General features: G+C 36.3%; 1 long non-coding RNA gene across 1 annotated transcript in view; it reads right to left on the reverse strand.

Moving 5' to 3' along the window:
* LOC125255087 overlaps nucleotides 1-9,203 on the reverse strand; it is a 75,662-nt gene extending 66,459 nt beyond the window's left edge. The window contains exons 1-2 of the long non-coding RNA XR_007181830.1: nucleotides 8,982-9,203; nucleotides 8,752-8,902 (exon numbers count right to left, since the gene is read on the reverse strand). This is a non-coding gene — a long non-coding RNA (uncharacterized LOC125255087). The remainder of the gene's footprint in view (nucleotides 1-8,751; nucleotides 8,903-8,981) is intronic.
* Nucleotides 9,204-17,250: the final 8,047 nt, after the last annotated feature.

Consider the following 17,250-nt stretch of genomic DNA (forward strand, 5'->3'; position numbering starts at 1 on the left):
CATACAAAACAGTTTTGAATGATGTGCTGGTAATGTAAATACTCCAATTTCATGCATGCCATGTATGTAAACTTATATATACATTCAAGTTCACACAACTACATAATCACGGCGTCATACATCCTCACACAATCAGTGAATGGGCACGGAATAAACTCATAACACAGAATTAATGTAAATAATATAGGATAACATGAAATACATACAGTAAGTTAACATTATATGTTTGGCCGCCGGCGGGAGACATGATCACGGATCCGTCAGAGATGCAGCTCGATGAAGACTTACGGTGCACATTTTAAGTTGTGTTTGATTATTACATTTGCTAACTACCAAATCAGTCGTGATGAGAAACGGCTATATCACGTAACGTTAGTGTGGACGGATATTAACGCGTGTGACATACGCTTGATCAGTTTATTCGTTTCTGTTATTAGTAATCAGTTAGGCCTACTCCTAGATGACCAATAGCTTTGCTATTGCCTGAGTCATGATAATAATCTGTACAATATTGTGATCTGAGCACATGTCGTTAACGTTATATCTATAAGCTAACACCGGTCTCTGTCCTGTTCTCCACTGCTTCTCCTCACACAACAGCTCAATTTGTCTCTTTTGACCGTTATTCTGTCTAATTCTGGCCTGTCCCTGCTCTCTTGACCACATAGCAGGCTAATTGTATGGCTGTGATTAGTTATACGAGTATAAATAAGCATTTACAATTTCCTCAGCATCCGAACTGTCATTGCGATCCATTGTTTTCCTATAGTTTATATTGATCGCGTTCCCTTCAGTGACGTCACGTCCGATTTGGCATTTTTCAGATGCGGAAGTAAAATTCTCTCACAAAAAACGACTCCAGAAGCCTATGTAGCGTATTTATACGTGTTTTTTCAAGAAAATCTATTTCATACATTATTTTTCTACACATTGAATCACTAAAGCTCTAACCTGCAATATGCCCTTTAACACAAAAAGCCTGCCTAGACGGTGGACTTGCGATTTTTTATTTTTTATTTTTTTGAGCGGTGTGTGGACGAATTCTTTCTACGCACACACTATTTTATTTCTTGATAACAGACCGCTGCTAACTATAACACACCGTTGCCATGAAAAACAGATCATTGCCATGGACACACAGGATTCTAACCGTAGAGACGGAGCGCACTATTTTGTTTAGCGGAAGCAATACAATCGTTTTTAAATCAATAAACTCCTTTTTAAATCATCATTTTGTGTCAAATTATAGATTTATTTGGTAGGTAGTCAGCCTAATCAGCCTGTTGGGGTTGTATTAGCTATAACAACCGCCTCGCTCTGCATTATCCCTTACATAATTTAACATAAAAATAAAACTTTTTAAATAGCCAACTCAGAGTGTTTATTACAAATAAATGTTAATGAACAAACATGCATTTACAGCACCCCCACTTTCCGCGCCCGTGATGAGAAGACCCACACATGCATGTGGCAAAATAAGTTAACATAAAATATATATAACCTGCTTAATGTGAATTCTTTGTCTGCAGTGTTTCCCGTCAGTTATGATGACACATTCTGACTTTTTGTCAGTATCAAAGCCGCGAACTCATTCTGAACAGCTGATGAAAAAGCAGAGACGATTGTAGATGAAAATGAAGAGAGATTTTATCTTAGTTTTTATTTTATACAAAACATTTTCATCTCGTCTTTTTTCGTCAACAATAATGCATGTTAATTTAGTCTTAGTCAGCGTTTTGGACAGTGGTGCAGTCTTGTCATCGTCTCGTCTTAGTCATGAAAAAAAAGGTCGTTGACGAACATATTTCGTCTCCTCTCGTCTGACGAAATTAACACTACTCTCAAGTTATGCTGGGCACATACAGCATGATTTTAGCCCAGATTTTCACAGACGGTTTTGTGGAAATCGCTGACAAATGCCCAAAATTCACGTGAGTGACATTTGAATAGTGTGCATTATCAAATACGCGATCTAAGAGAAGTGCCAACGGATTGCCAATGCCCATGAGATATTTATGCGACTCAGCAACCTGTCTGCGACTCATCAGCAAGCAAGGTTTTTGCAAGCAACCATTCTCTCCTTTTGATTCTTTTTTCTTTTTCACCGCAAATCAGCGCACACTTTTCAATAACCTGTCTACACAGGCTTATTGTGCAAGGAGAATGCATGCTATTTCAGATATAAGTACTAAAGTTCAATTCAGTTTGATTCGGTGAACCAGCTCGACCGGTTACCAGCTTTAAAGAATGATTCAAGAATCAGACATCACTACTAAGACTACTAATAATTTGAGATTGAAATTAATATCCGATTATTACAGTTCAATTGCACAAACAACAAGTTAGTATTGCAATGATTGACAGGGCGGGACGGGTCATTTGCTCCAAATGTTGCACGTATGGTATGGAAAATGTAAATTAAAATACAGAAATACATTGCCACTTTACATATTGCATTGCCATTTTGCATATTACATTTCAAATTGAGTATTTCTACCCAAATGCTTCCATAAAAACATGTCATTGGAGAAGCGCTAATTAAAAGATCACTGATTTCAGCCATCCAGAACCATTTTGGCCCAAAACCAAAAATAGCTGTTCCAGCTGATTGTCTTAACAATGCTACAATAAGCTGCAGTTATGGACCAGACCTTACTACATCCAATTAAATGTCTTGTTCTGTGAAACTACTTCACAACAATACTAGATTTCTCAAAAGTCTCTTTAAAAAAAGTTGTCAACTGTGACAGACTGATTCTTGAGATAAGGGAGAAAACGTTTTAAATTTAGATGTTAGTTTGTTTTTAATATTACACTATTAGAAATTGATATTTGGTTGCACTTTATTTTAATAATGTGACAGTTACATAATTGTACTTAAATATGTACTCAGTAATATTATTTAACTACATGTACTTACTATAGAGTTATGCTTAGGGTTTGGTTTAGTGTTGTTACTTGTAATTATGCATATTTTACTGTTATTACTATAGTAAGTACAAGTAGTAACATGTAACTGTCACCTTAAAATAAAGTGTTACAGAATATTTTTTTGTAGACAAAGGTCTCAGAAAATGGAACCATGTAAGGGAACAGGTTTTTTTTTTTTCTTTCTAAAATTTAACATTTATTTATTTGATGACTTCATTTTTCAACGCACTAAAAAGTATGCTATTTTAATTTGATCCATCCAACAACAGTGTGAATTCTTCAATTATGTATTAATTGTTCAATAAAGGAGCTAAGTGATAAAATAAATTCTCTACATTTTTTTTTCTGTTTCACACTATTATGAACAATCCAGTTACTAAATTCCTTAATTCTCTACCCTCCTTTTTTTAATATTAAGCAGATATAACGGGCAACAGGCAAGGGTCAAAATCCAAGACATCATGCAGTTCCACAGTATGGTTTACAGATATTTAGCACAAGAGGTTTACAAAAGGTGCACATAACAATATATTTAATTTATAATTAACAAAAACCTTCATCTGACAGTACTGACAAATACTGACGGCGTATAAATAGACAGACACTACTGAGCAACACATTTTTTCAAAACAGCTGGGTGACAAGTGAACAGGAGGATTAATGAGTCCAGGAGTGAACTTATGGGAAATGCAGTTCAGATTTAAGTGACAAAAGTCCATGTTGGAGTGCCCTCTGGTGGCTAAACAGGGCACTCCAACTCATGATCATGACACTGGGTCTCCAGTACATTCACTATCTCCCTGGAAAAATATAAGAATCCAGAGGTGTAAAGAGTACCTGAAAACCATTCTTGAGTAAAAGCGCAGATACAGCAAAACCTACTCCATTACAAGTTACAAGTTACTAAATCCAATACCACTTGGGTAAAAGTCTTACATCCTGTTTCACAGACAAGGCTTAAGCCTAATTTCCAGACTGAAATGCATGTTTGAGCTATTTTAAGTGAAAGAAACTTGTACTAACATATCTTAAAATATGTCACTGCCATTGTTTTGTCTCAAGATGGACACCAGTAATTTTTTTCTAATGCATGTTTATAAAAGCTATAATGCCCTAATTGAACTAAGGCCTAATTCAGGGCTTAATCTAAACCCTGTCTGTAAACCAGGCCTTAGAGTATCTGATTTGAACAGTACTTAAGTATTTTACTCATACTGAATTTAGGCTCAAAGATGCACTACTCTTCAACACCCAAGAGACATGACCAGGGGCGCTGCTAAGGATTTTGGGCCCCATGAAAAGAATCTTGACAGGGCCCCCAACACAGCTGAGAGTTTTTTTCATATTAATTTACATAAAATCATGCGCTTTTATGGTATTTTGACTATCATTCTCATATATTTAAGTCAATCAGACAATTGAACTCCATCCCATGTCCACACCCGTAATTTGTCCTCTGTAATACTGCACTACTTCAGTACTGTATAATGTATACTGTGCATAGCTGTACATGTGTCATATAGTGTATTCACATATATTTATATTTGTATGAATGTACTGTACATATTTGTACTGTACACTGGCAATGACAATAAAGTTAATCTAATCTAACCTAATATTTTTAACATGACAGTTGAAATATAACGGAAACACTGAGCACTCTTAATACAATGAAATGTATTTATATTTATTTGCTTCAACACTGATACTGAAATTTCAAAATAAAACTCTTCAATTTAAAAAAACATCAATTACAATCTGTGGTGAAAAAAAAATCTCAGCAAGAAAACACCATAAAACAAAATGGCCATATAAAATTTCTAATAATTTAAGCAGAACTTGCATAATATACAACATTTAAACTTATGGTAATTATCTTTAACACTAGAACAAGGCATCATTTTAACCGTTTTGAAATTTGCATAGTCAATAACTTTGTCTAAATAAATCACAAAGCCTTGCTGCTCCCTGACTTTTCCTAAAACTACATGAATTTTCATTATTTAAATATTTATTGTGTGAATAAAAACAGAAATATAATCTACCTATTTCTACCTATAACGTCCACAGGCAGTCATTTTGCGCTGTTTAAATTGAGTTTTGCCGACGGTCTGGATCAGATAATGTGAAAGTATTATGTGAAGATGGTTGGCAGAGATGAATCATGCTGTATTTGACAATATAGGGGACATTGTAGTAATACAACTCCACATCATCTTCAAGAGATGCACTGAAACCTCACAAACAGCTGATAGTAGTTTGTACAGTAGCTGTCAGAGGATTTTTATCAGAGTTCATGAAGTTAGACTGCTTACAAGACAGGTGCAACAGCGTGGACCGCAGCAGGGTGCTGAAAGTGGGCGCCGCCTCGTACAAAGATGCCGACACCGGCTGCATGTGAGGCAAAGCCGTGCACCCGGTGCACCCTGCTCTATCGAAACGTGCTAACTTATCGAAAAATGCTACCGCAGAGACCTAGGGCCTCATGTACAAAGCGTGCGTACGCACAGAAAAGTGCCGTAGGCTACGATCATTGTCACGGGCGGTCCACTAACAATTTAGGCCTAGGCTACTTACAAACCCACCTTTTCTTGTGAAATATTGGGTAACATACTGTCGACCCTTTGCCTCTTTCACTTCTCTTATTTTTTTCTCTTTCCGTTTTTGACTTCCAGATTTTTGAGGCATTTTCACATCCTCTGTCAAGTTGAATCTGCCGGGCCGGCGCTATAAGTAAAGTCAAGCTGTTTGTGTTGCCTTGGTTACTGGATACAATTTGGGCGGACTGAACCATTTTATGATAATCGAGAGGGGAGAGGGGCCCACGGACGTTTGTGTTTACTAAACAAATACATTTTTTTGACACCAGGAAACAGCAAATAGAATAATTTAAAGTTAATAATTTTTACTATCACATTTTTTTTTTTAGCACCACAATTTTATTGGGGGCTTCTCTGGGCCCCCTCTTAGTCATGGGCCCCGAGAATCGTCATCGTTTACCCCCCCTTTACAGCGCCCCAGGACATGACAGTGAAAAACAAGAAACAGTCGATTTGTACGGAGCCCTGCACATGACATGCAGGGGGGAAAAAAGTAAATTGTGCGCACGATTTATAAATTGAGTAAATCGAGGGAATGAATTAGTAAAACAATTTAGCCTACTATTTTTTGCCTGCACGTCATGTGCGGGGCTCCGTAGATTTCTGAGGAGAGCAATCACGTTGCAATTCTCAATTTTGCATTTGATCTCATGTGAGTGACACATTGTAAAAAAAATAATAAAATAGTATAAAAAGATGTGCACGAATAAATCAATTATAATAGAAACTGCAATACTCCATTAAAAAAAAATAAGAATCATCAAATTTGATTTCATGGTGACTTTAAAGGGCCTTTTTTTTCGGTTGGGGTAAAGGTTAGGCACTTAATTGTAATGGTTAAGGTTAGGGTAAGGCTGGGTTCACACCACAAGCGGCAGCAGAGCGGAAGCAGCACGTATTTTTTTCGGCGCCCATGTTAACAGATGAGAGCGTTCACACCGCACGCAGAGGCTGTGCGGCAGCGTGGAGCAGGAGCAGAGCAGAAGCAGCAGTGCCGCGATCGTTTCGGCGCTGGGTCTATTTTTGCTGCGCTGCTAACGCTAAATTAAAGTGAAAGTACACCTTTGATGGACAAAATAAATATGATTTCACACAAAAAGTGCTCAAAATGCACAGAATAAGCATATCTAGTGTGTTTTAACAAGAATTGAAGTATGTCATGAAAGAAAATCAATCTAATTGAGAATGAATGGGGGAAAGTCACGTGAATGGGGGAAAGTCACGTGAGAGGAGGCAATGCCTCAGCTGCGCCATGATTGGATATGATCGTTTATGATCGGACATGATTGGTTTGTGCGATAAATCCCACATCTTTTTTTCATGCGCGTTCTCGTCGAATCGGCCTGAATGAAGACAGTGATGGTGTAAATAATGGGAAGACTAATTGAAAAGTAAGTAAACAACGGTCACTTACATATCACCGCTTTGTGTCATGTTAAAATCAAACTTGAAATGGCCTGAAAACATGATGACACAGGGGGTTTTTAATGAGCAATCAGCGTGGTGAAATCAAAGATACATCTTTGTGTCTGTGACCACTGACCACACTGTGTACAAGCTTGATGACTGCTGAAAATAGACTATTAAAAAGAAAAGCTGAATATTAGTTAATAATAATATAAATAATATAAAACACTAACTTGATGAAATTTATACTTGGTTTTAATAAATATAACATTACATAGTGTAAAAATAACAAAATCGAATTGTATTTGGTCTCTCTTTTTATGTAATGTTAACTTAAAATTGTGTAACAGGGACATAAATGAGGAATTTGCCTCCTCGATTAAAAACACTACCGCACACCACTGGTATATAAGGCATTAGGGGTGTAACGATACATCGATATGGATCGATGCATCGATCAAACGTCTAACGATACGATGCATGTGCCAATTTATAAATCGATATGAGGTACCTTTATTTTGAACCCTCCACAACCTCACGTAACGTCCGCATTTCCGCCAAAGCGTGCATTTTCGTTTTCTCACCACAGTTGGCCTGCGTGTCAGATTGCGAATTGCTGCATCGCATAAAGCGGTTGTAGCAGCGAAAAGACAGATGCAGAAATGTTTGTGCCTGCTGTAGGACGCATCATGGGTTTGGAAACATTTTGTATTTCTGAAAGCAGATGGGCAGACAAAGAAATCCCACGTTATTTGTAAACTTTGCCAGTTCCAGTTGAAATATTTGGGAAATACTACAAACTATTTTTACTATAAATACTATTTTTATTTATTTAAAAAAAACTGTAATTTTGTTTTTTTGTTGTTGTAAATATGTCCCAATTGGAAAAGAGGGTGTGTAATAAAAATTTTTTTAAAAAAAGATAATAAAAAAGTTCATGTTATCAGTTTTGATTGTGGTTGTGGTTGTGAGTTAATAAAAATATAACTCATTGTATAAACCTGGCACATAATATCTAAATATCGATAAATCGATCGATATAGCCCTGAATCAAATCGAATCGTAATCGTATCGTGGAATTTTTTGAGGTATCGGCAATTATCGTATCGCTGGCTGACAGAATCGATATCATATCGTATCGTGATGAACTGTCCGATTTACACCCCTATAAAGGCATGTAAATCAAGGCCAAATATATATGTAAATAAAACCATGAAACCACAAACATTAGAATAATTCCCCATATGCAACAACAACAAAAAATATTACTATATAAAAAGTTTTAGTGAGTCTTCAGCTCACAGTTCATCTCTGTCAGAAATAAAACCTGGAGTTGGACAAGATAATTGAATATGCCTCCGAGTTTTACATGGCTGAGGATAAATTGCACATATTTCCAAGTATCGAACACATATTTAAAATAATAAGTTAATAAAGAAATTATTTAAAAATGAATGCACTGAGTATACAGATTTCCTTAAGGTATAACTTTGAATATATATTATATATATATATATATATATATATATATATATATATATATATATATATATATATATGAATTTCTTCATTTTTAACTAAGGGGGCTTTTGTGTGTAGGACATGTTTTGTCCCTTATCTCAAGAATCATGGTTTTAAACATGTAAACATGTTGTATTTTGATAACTTTGACATTATCAAATTTCATTGTATTTATAGAGGCACTTTTGGCAAAAAAAAAAAAAAAAAAAAAGCCACAATATGTCCTAAATATGGCAATGCCATAGTACACTGCTGTGTTTTGTGTATAGTTTTTGTTGAAAACAGACTTTACCTGTTGTGCTGAGGTGTTCGTATGCTGCGACGTGTAGGCCATCTTCGTCGCAAACGACGGGATACGATTGCAAGGTTTGGTTTCCATTTTAAAGATTCCGCCACTGCTCGTTTTGTTGCATGAATCCTGATCTTTTTGGCGTTTTAAACCGCTGCAAACAATTCAGAGTATGAGTCTGAGAGCTGTCTAAATTATTAAGAATGAATCACAAACCGAGTCAGACCGTTTACCTATGAAGAACTGATTGAAATGAACTGATTCAAAAGAGTGATTCAATCATCAGCCGTTCTGTCGACGATATCCGCTGATAAATTAATAATTATAATTCATTAAAAAAATTAACAACGATGAACGAACAATATGAATGTAGTTAAACTCATCTTTGCTTTCTAAAACAATACTTGTCCATTACTGATGATATGAGAGAGAAGAAAGTTAATTAGGCAGCACACGTCGCGTGGCCGCACATGTAAGTTAATCACGTGCTCACGAGCCTTTGTGGTTTGCTATTAAAGGGTTAGTTCACCCAAAAATGAAAATTCTGTCATTTATTACTTACCCTCATGCCGTTCAACACCCGTAAGACCTTCGTTAATCTTCAGAACACAAATTATGATATTTTAGTTGAAATCCGATAGCTCCATGAGGCCTCCATAGGGAGCAATGGACACTTCCTCTCTCAAGATACATAAAGGTACTAAAAACCATATTTAAATCGGTTCATGTGAGTACAGTGGTTCAATATTAATGTTATAAAGCGACGAGAATATTTTTGGAGCGCCAAAAAACAAAATAACGACTTATTTAGTGATGGCCGATTTCAAAACACAGCTTCATGAAGCATCGGAGCATAATTGAATCAGTGTGTCGAATCATGATTCAGATCGCGTGTCAAACCGCCAACGCTGAAATCACGTGACTTTGGCGCGCCGAACAGCAGATTCGACACACTGATTCATCTGTGCTCCGATGCTTCCTGAAGCATTGTTTTGAAATCGGCCATCACTAAATAAGTCATTATTTAGTTTTAGTTTTTTTTTTTTTTTTTTGGCGCTCCAAAAATATTCTCATCGCTTTATAATATTAATATTGAACCACTGTACTCACATGAACTGATTTAAATATGTTTTTAGTACATTAATGGATCTTTGAGAGAGGAAGTGTCCATTGCTCCGTATGGAGGCCTCACGAAGCTATCGGATTTCAACTAAAATATCTTAATTTGTGTTCTGAAGATTAACGAAGGTCTTACAGGTGTGGAACGGCATGAGGGTAAGTAATAAATGACAGAATTTATTTTTGGGTGAACTAACCCTTTAAAGTTTTGGCATCTATAGTCATTGGTTTTGGTTAGGTAATCTTTGCCTAGCATACATTAAACTGTGAGACAAAAAAAAAAAAAAATCACATCAGTGAGTTAGTGACTTATCTGTCTGTCCAGTGCTATGACTTTCCGGCTCATTCTCAATGCACGCTAAGCATTCATTGCTTTAAGCCATGATGTGCTTTGATGTAGAAGTCCACTTTAATAATATAACAGACCTGACAGGGTATTGAACATGTTTTATTCATTGTCTTTTTTATTATAAGGGCATTTCATGCTAGTTATGCAAGTGGCATCACAGAGACATTTTTCTGGACTGGTGTTAAGTGGCATTTCCTTGTTACCAGGAAGATATTTTGAGTTTTGAGCAGTGCATGTGTGCAGTGATGAATGCAGTGATGAACCTCCATGAGAGGAAGCTATAAAGAGATCTTATAATATACTTACACTACCGACTCACAAGTGGACAAGCCGACATTGCTCTCACTGAATGTGATTACATGCTAAATAAATTAATATATTACAAATAAAACTGCTGTCAGACAGACTCATACATGCGTTTCAAACTGAAATTAAGATGAGGGCCTACTTGAGATGCAGCAAATTAATGATGGAAGAAAACAAAGTTGGTGTGAGAATAAACAGTTTTTTCTACAACTTTGTGAAAAAGAAGTCAAAAACAAACATTTTATGGAGTTCTGGATTTTTTTTAAAAAAATGCTCCAAACAGAGCAAAAAAAATGATGAATTAAAAAAAGTGATTACCATTTTTTATCATTTTATTTTTATTAATTATCTAATTTACTGTATTGCTTTGTCCTCCAACAGCTGCCATATAGTCCTCTGGGACAAAAGTATGACTACTGCAGAAAAATTATTCCTTTATTGAATGTTTTAATGCTCCGGGGAAATGTTTTAGAAGGAATTTTCTTTAACCTTTGTAGAAGAAAAATCCTTTGGATTTTACAAAGGGAATTATTCAATCCGTTCTGAGTCTCCTCTTACAAAGTGTGTTTGTACACGTATGTGAGAGGAAAGAGGGAGAGAAAAGGAGAAGGAGAGAAGGATGGGCAGACAACCAAAATAAATGGTATAAAATATACAGGAGAAAAGGAAGCGCCCTCTTTCTTTCATTTCCTTCCTGTTGTCTTTGGGGAGAAGGGGAAATGGAAGCAGGAAATAGGCTGCTGCAGTTTCATCTCAGGGTGGCCGGGTTGGCCTGTCAGGTCATCATCACCATGACAAATGCAGAGGAGAAACCAAACAGACAGAGTTAGATAAGTCCACTTTAAGGAAAGCGGGGACACCAGTAGGAACAGACTGTCCGTCCATCAGGTTCATGATAGCTTTCCCTGCTGCCATTATTCTCTGTAAGCAGCCTTTCAATCCCACAATCCCTCATCTCATCCATGTTATCTAATGCTGCTGTCCTCATGGGCTCATTTTTTGTGTGATTTCAACTACATACATTCTTTTACAGTAAACATGCCATGTATTACCAATGATGTACAGTGATAGGGTCAATTTCATCAAAATCCATCTATTCAAAAATTTACAAAACAATGACTTTAATAGACCTAAACATTTTATTTCTGTTATTTTTTTTCCCCCTTTTGATGTACCAATGATGTACAGTAGCAGTGTCAATTAACATTTATTGTAACATTTATTTTTAAAATCTATGAATTTTTTTATTATTTTTAAAGGTGCCCAAGAATGCTTTTTCACAATCCCCTGAATGTGTCTGTGAAGTTTCAGCTCAAAATACCCCATAGATTTTTTTAAATTAATTTTTTTAACTGCCTATTTTGGGGCATCATTAACTATGCACTGATTTTTTCAGCGCGCCGCTCCTTTAATTCGCGTGCTCCCTGCCACACGAGCTCTCGATTATATTACAGCACATTTACAAAGTTCACACAGCTAATATAACCCTCAAATGGATCTTTACAAGATGTTCGTCATGCATGCTTCGAATTATGTGAATAAAGTATTTATTTTGATGTTTATATTTGATTCTCTATGAGTTTGAGGCTGTGCTCCGTGGCTAACGGCTAATGCTACACTGTTGGAGAGATTTATAAAGAATGAAGTTGTGTTTATGCATTATACAGACTGCAAGTGTTTAAAAATGAAAATAGCGACGACTCTTGTCTCCGTGAATTCAGTAAGAAACGATGGTAACTTTAACCTCATTTAACAGTACATTAGCAACAGGCTAACGAAAAATTTAGATAGACAATTTACAAATATCACTAAAAATATCATGCTATCATGGATCATGTCAGTTATTATTGCTCCATCTGCCATTTTCGCTGTTGTTCTTGCTTACCTAGTCTGTTGATTCACCTGTGCAGATCCAGACATTACTGGCTGGCTGCCCTTGTCTAATGTCTTTCATAATGTTGGGAACATCATGGGCTGGCATATGCAATTATTGGGGCGTACAACCCGACTGTTACGTAACAGTCGGTGTTATGTTGAGATCCGCGTGTTTTCCGGAAGTCTTTTAAACAAATGAGATTTACATAAGAAAGAGAAAGCAATGAAGTTTGAAACTCAATGTATGTCTTTTCCATGTACTGAACTCTTGTTATTCAACTATGCCAAGGTAAATTCAAATTTTGAATCTAGGGCACCTTTAAACTTTTTTTTTCTGTTTTTCCCTAGACTTATGTTTTTAAGAATGGAGGTTGTAATATTTAATAGCTGGCAAATTTTTATTTCATCTTATATATGCGAACATAACATTCCAAAGCTTCTTCAACCCAGACAATTAATCACTTACAGATTATGTTCTATTATCTAGTATTAACTTAGGTCAAAACAATGCTGTTAAATTCTATGTATTAGGTGCCCTTTGCACGCTACAATCCAAGATGCCTACTGAGAGGAAAACAACTGCAGAATCATGTAACAAAGTCAGTCAGCATCCAAGAATCCTTTTTTTTTTTTTTTTTTTGCATTAATTGTGCACGTGTCGATGTGGTCTGGCTGGGTGAAGGGCGCTCTGCAGGACTGTCTGGATCTCTGCGGCTGCAGCTGCTGCGGTGTGTGTGGACAGATGCAGAGAATGACCTCAGCTCACACACTTCTTCCAGTGCTCCTCAGCATTGTGTGTGTGTGTGTGTGTGTGTCAGACCAGTGTTTCACTATTGAACACGGCAGTTAACACAGAAGGACCACAGGAGAAGGTTTTGAGCAGTGCAGCAGGAGTTCATGAACACAAACAAACACACATGAAGATGCTTTACAACTGGAGAAACAATTACTTTCAAGCACAGTATGTGGCTCGTCCCCAGTGTGAGATGTCTTGTTTCATGTGCTAAAGATTTCTGTTGGTCAGATACAAAGCTTACCAGAACAAAATGACATGGTCTTACTATATATTGCATTGAGTTCTCTCTTTCATTCTCTATCTCTTTCTCTCTGACACTGACACACACACGCACACAGTTATTTCTAAAAGGCAGCAGGATGTTAGCAAAAGTGAAGAGGATCAATCACAGAATGATTATTTGCTGCTATAAGGGGGCTCTCAGCAAAAAACCTCTCAACCACAAAAAAACATAACACACTCAAAGTCACAAGTTTCAAACAATTCTCCCAATTCTTCACTGAATTACCTTTTCCTATTAAGATCTTCAATGTGTTTTGCACAAGATCTGACTTCTGAAATGCCCATTTTAAACTGACATTCTACAAATCACAACCAGTTCATGTTTACTGCCATTTGGCGGAAATGGTGGCACCTTCAAGATTTTCCACTACTGCATTATTACCGTGACTGGCGTTCCAATTCACTGTGTCCTACTGTACATACCTACTGAGCAGCAAATATCTGTAAAGTAGCATCAAAGACTGCATGTTTTAAAAAATAAGTTTGAAAAGGGGTCTACATAAACTTCATGTTGTGTGAATTAACTGATTACATTCTATTTTTGTTTTCTTATTTATATTGGGCTATTATTTTTTGTCTTTTTGTTGTTTTGTCACATATAAGTATTTACATTAAAATTCAGAAAGCAACAAAGCATTGAGAAAATTAGAGAAAAAATGTTTGGCATGTTGCCATGGCTTCATTCAAATTTCTCATCTTGAATAATTGCAACCTCCATGGTGAAAAAAACATAAACCTATAATTATCAGCACACAAACGCATATACAGAGGGCAATGTCTATTTGTGTTCTGACCAATGATTAGACATAATAATTGGGTGGAGCTGTATGAGTCACCACTACTGGATTCTTGATTCTGATATATGTATATGCATTTATTATTCCCCTCATGAATAAACATTTGCATTTCTTAGATTCACTAATGGTTAAAATTGCAATATTTCAGAGAGAAAATATATTTATATTAAATTAATAGATAAATAAATAAGTTAAAGGTGCCCAAGAATGCTTTTTCACAAGATGTAATATAAGTCTAAGGTGTCTCCTGAATGTGTCTGTGAAGTTTCAGCTCAAAATACCCCATAGATTTTTTTAAATAAATTTTTTTAACTGCCTATTTTGGGGCATCATTAACTATACACTGATTTACACTCGGCGCCGCCCCCTTAAATCGCGTGCTCCCTGCCACATTAGCTGTCGACTATATTACAGCGCATTTACAAAGTTCACACAGCTAATATAACCCTCAAATGGATCTTTACAAGATGTTCGTCATGCACGCTGTATGCATGCTTCGAATTATGTGAGTAAAGTATTTATTTGGATGTTAAAGTTTTATTCTGAGTGAATTTGAGGCTGTCCTCCGTGGCTAACAGCTAATGCTACACTGTTGGAGAGATTTATAAAGAATGAAGTTGTGTTTATGCATTATACAGACTGCAAGTGTTTAAAAAATGAAAATAGCGACGGCTCTTGTCTCCGTGAATACAGTAAGAAACGATGGTAACTTTAACCACATTTAACAGTACATTAGCAACATGCTAACGCAACATTTAAAAAGACAATTTACAAATATCAGTAAAAATATCATGGATTATGTCAGTTATTATTGCTCCATCTGCCATTTTTCGCTGTTGTTCTTGCTTACCTAGTCTGATGATTCGGATGTGTGCAGTTCCAGATGTTACGTTCTGCCCTTGTGAAATCCCATTCATAATGTTGGGAACATGGGCTGGCATTATGCAAATATTGGGGCGTACACCCCGACTGTTACGTAACAGTCGGTGTTATGTTGAGATTCGCCTGTTCTTCGGAGGTCGTTTAAACAAATGAGATTTATATAAGTAGGAGGAAACAATGGGGTTTGAGACTCACTATATGTCTTTTCCTGAACTCTTGTTATTTAACTATGCCGAGGAAAATTCAATTTTTGAATCTAGGGCACCTTTAAAATGAGCCTGCATGAATTTCTTTTATGCTGCTTTTTAGAGATGAAGTCTTGATCATCATTTTCTTTCTTTCTTTCTTTCTTTCTTTCTTTCTTTCTTTCTTTCTTTCTTTCGCAAAAGACAAATACTGCCTTGCTTGAGTAGGAAACACTTCTTAGCAAACATTTAGTCACAATGGTATTGACTTGAATTGTTCCTAGGTGCAAGAATTCAAAGTGTAAAATTGAATTAACATGGAGTGAAGACGGTGATGAAAAGCTTAAAAACCTCTGTGCTTGACACTTTTGCGTCATCCGATGGAGTTTTGCTGACAAATAAATGGGAATCAATGGGTAGCATGGAGAAAGGGTAAACAAAGTTAATTTACATATATTACCATAATTGTAACAATATATAGCGAGTGGGAAATTGGTGAAGTTGCACTTTAACAAATATTTAGTTGGATGTTATGCTAACATATAATAAGGATACAATATTTTCCAAGTCTAACCAGTTGCTGGAAGGCAAAATAAATAAATAAAGTGACCATGATTGCCATAGCCATCTGTTTATTGTGAAGGGCTTGGCTGGCATAATCAGCCTCACAGTGGGAAGCGTGCCCACTTCCCACAAGATACTTCCAAGTGCCTGGTGCAGTGCAGTTTCCACAACCAGCCCCATAAGCTCTTATCAGCAGTCATATCTGTTACTGCAATCAGCTCTAGGTTAACAGACCTTTGCTGTTATATATGCTCTCCGAACATTAAAAGAGAAAAGGTGAGGTAAGGGAAGATTGTATCACATTCACAGCCTTATGGTCCTGGACTGAGCGAAAAGATCACAGCTGCTATGATTAGCATCAACCTCAACTCAGAGCACCGCCAACGTAATGGGCTACCCTCCACTCCAATCATTTGAAGAGCAGATAAAGAAGTTGTGTCGCATTGAACATGCCAGCTCTACTCTCTCACCTCTCCAACGAGTCTGCTCTTAAAACATGATTTGATATATTTACAGCTGCCCTTGTCATCATCTGTTAAATTTAAAATTAAAGTGATGTGCATATTACATGCATCCTTCAGGCCTCCCATGACCTTGGCATGAACTCCCATAAAGCCAGAGAGTTAGACCTGCTGTTAAAGATTAGGGGACACTCAAGCACTGAAAGCATGCAGCTGCAACTTTATAGTTTTTTTTATGCCATCTATGAAAATGATAAATGTTGTACACTTAGTTGCTATTTACAGGTGTTAAGGGGATACTCAGCCTCGTGTTGTTCCAAACCCATAAGACTTTGGTTAATCTTTGAAGCACAAATTAAGATATTTTTCATTAACAGACAGGTTTTTTGTCCCACCGTTGCAAGGTCAGGTAACCAAAACTTGGAATATAGATACTTTTTACGATGCCTTTATGATCTTTTTGGATCTTCTAAGATTTATTTTAGAATTCTTTTATTCACATATAAACACACATAAATCTAGAAGAGGTGTCACACACGCACATTTGAGCTTCTGTGTTTGCCACATGAGATGTGCTCTCTATGCGTGTTAGATGTAAATAAAAGCCTAAATTAAATCTGTTCATCATATAAAGCAGTCATACTGTATCTCTTTACAAGAGATGAAGCTGCCTGATTTATTACAAAATCTGAAGCAAAAAATATATAAATTTAAAAAAAGTATATTAAAAAATGATAAAGTAGGCTACAGGTTCTAAAAAATATATTTAAAACAATCATTGCCACTTTATTTATTTAAAGGATTAGTTAAAGGATTTCTTTAAAATGAAAATAACCCCAGGATTTACTCACCCTCAAACCATCCTAGGTGTATATGACTTTCTTCT

The sequence above is a fragment of the Megalobrama amblycephala genome, linkage group LG20 (assembly GCF_018812025.1).
Source record: "Megalobrama amblycephala isolate DHTTF-2021 linkage group LG20, ASM1881202v1, whole genome shotgun sequence".
NCBI lineage: Eukaryota > Metazoa > Chordata > Actinopteri > Cypriniformes > Xenocyprididae > Megalobrama > Megalobrama amblycephala.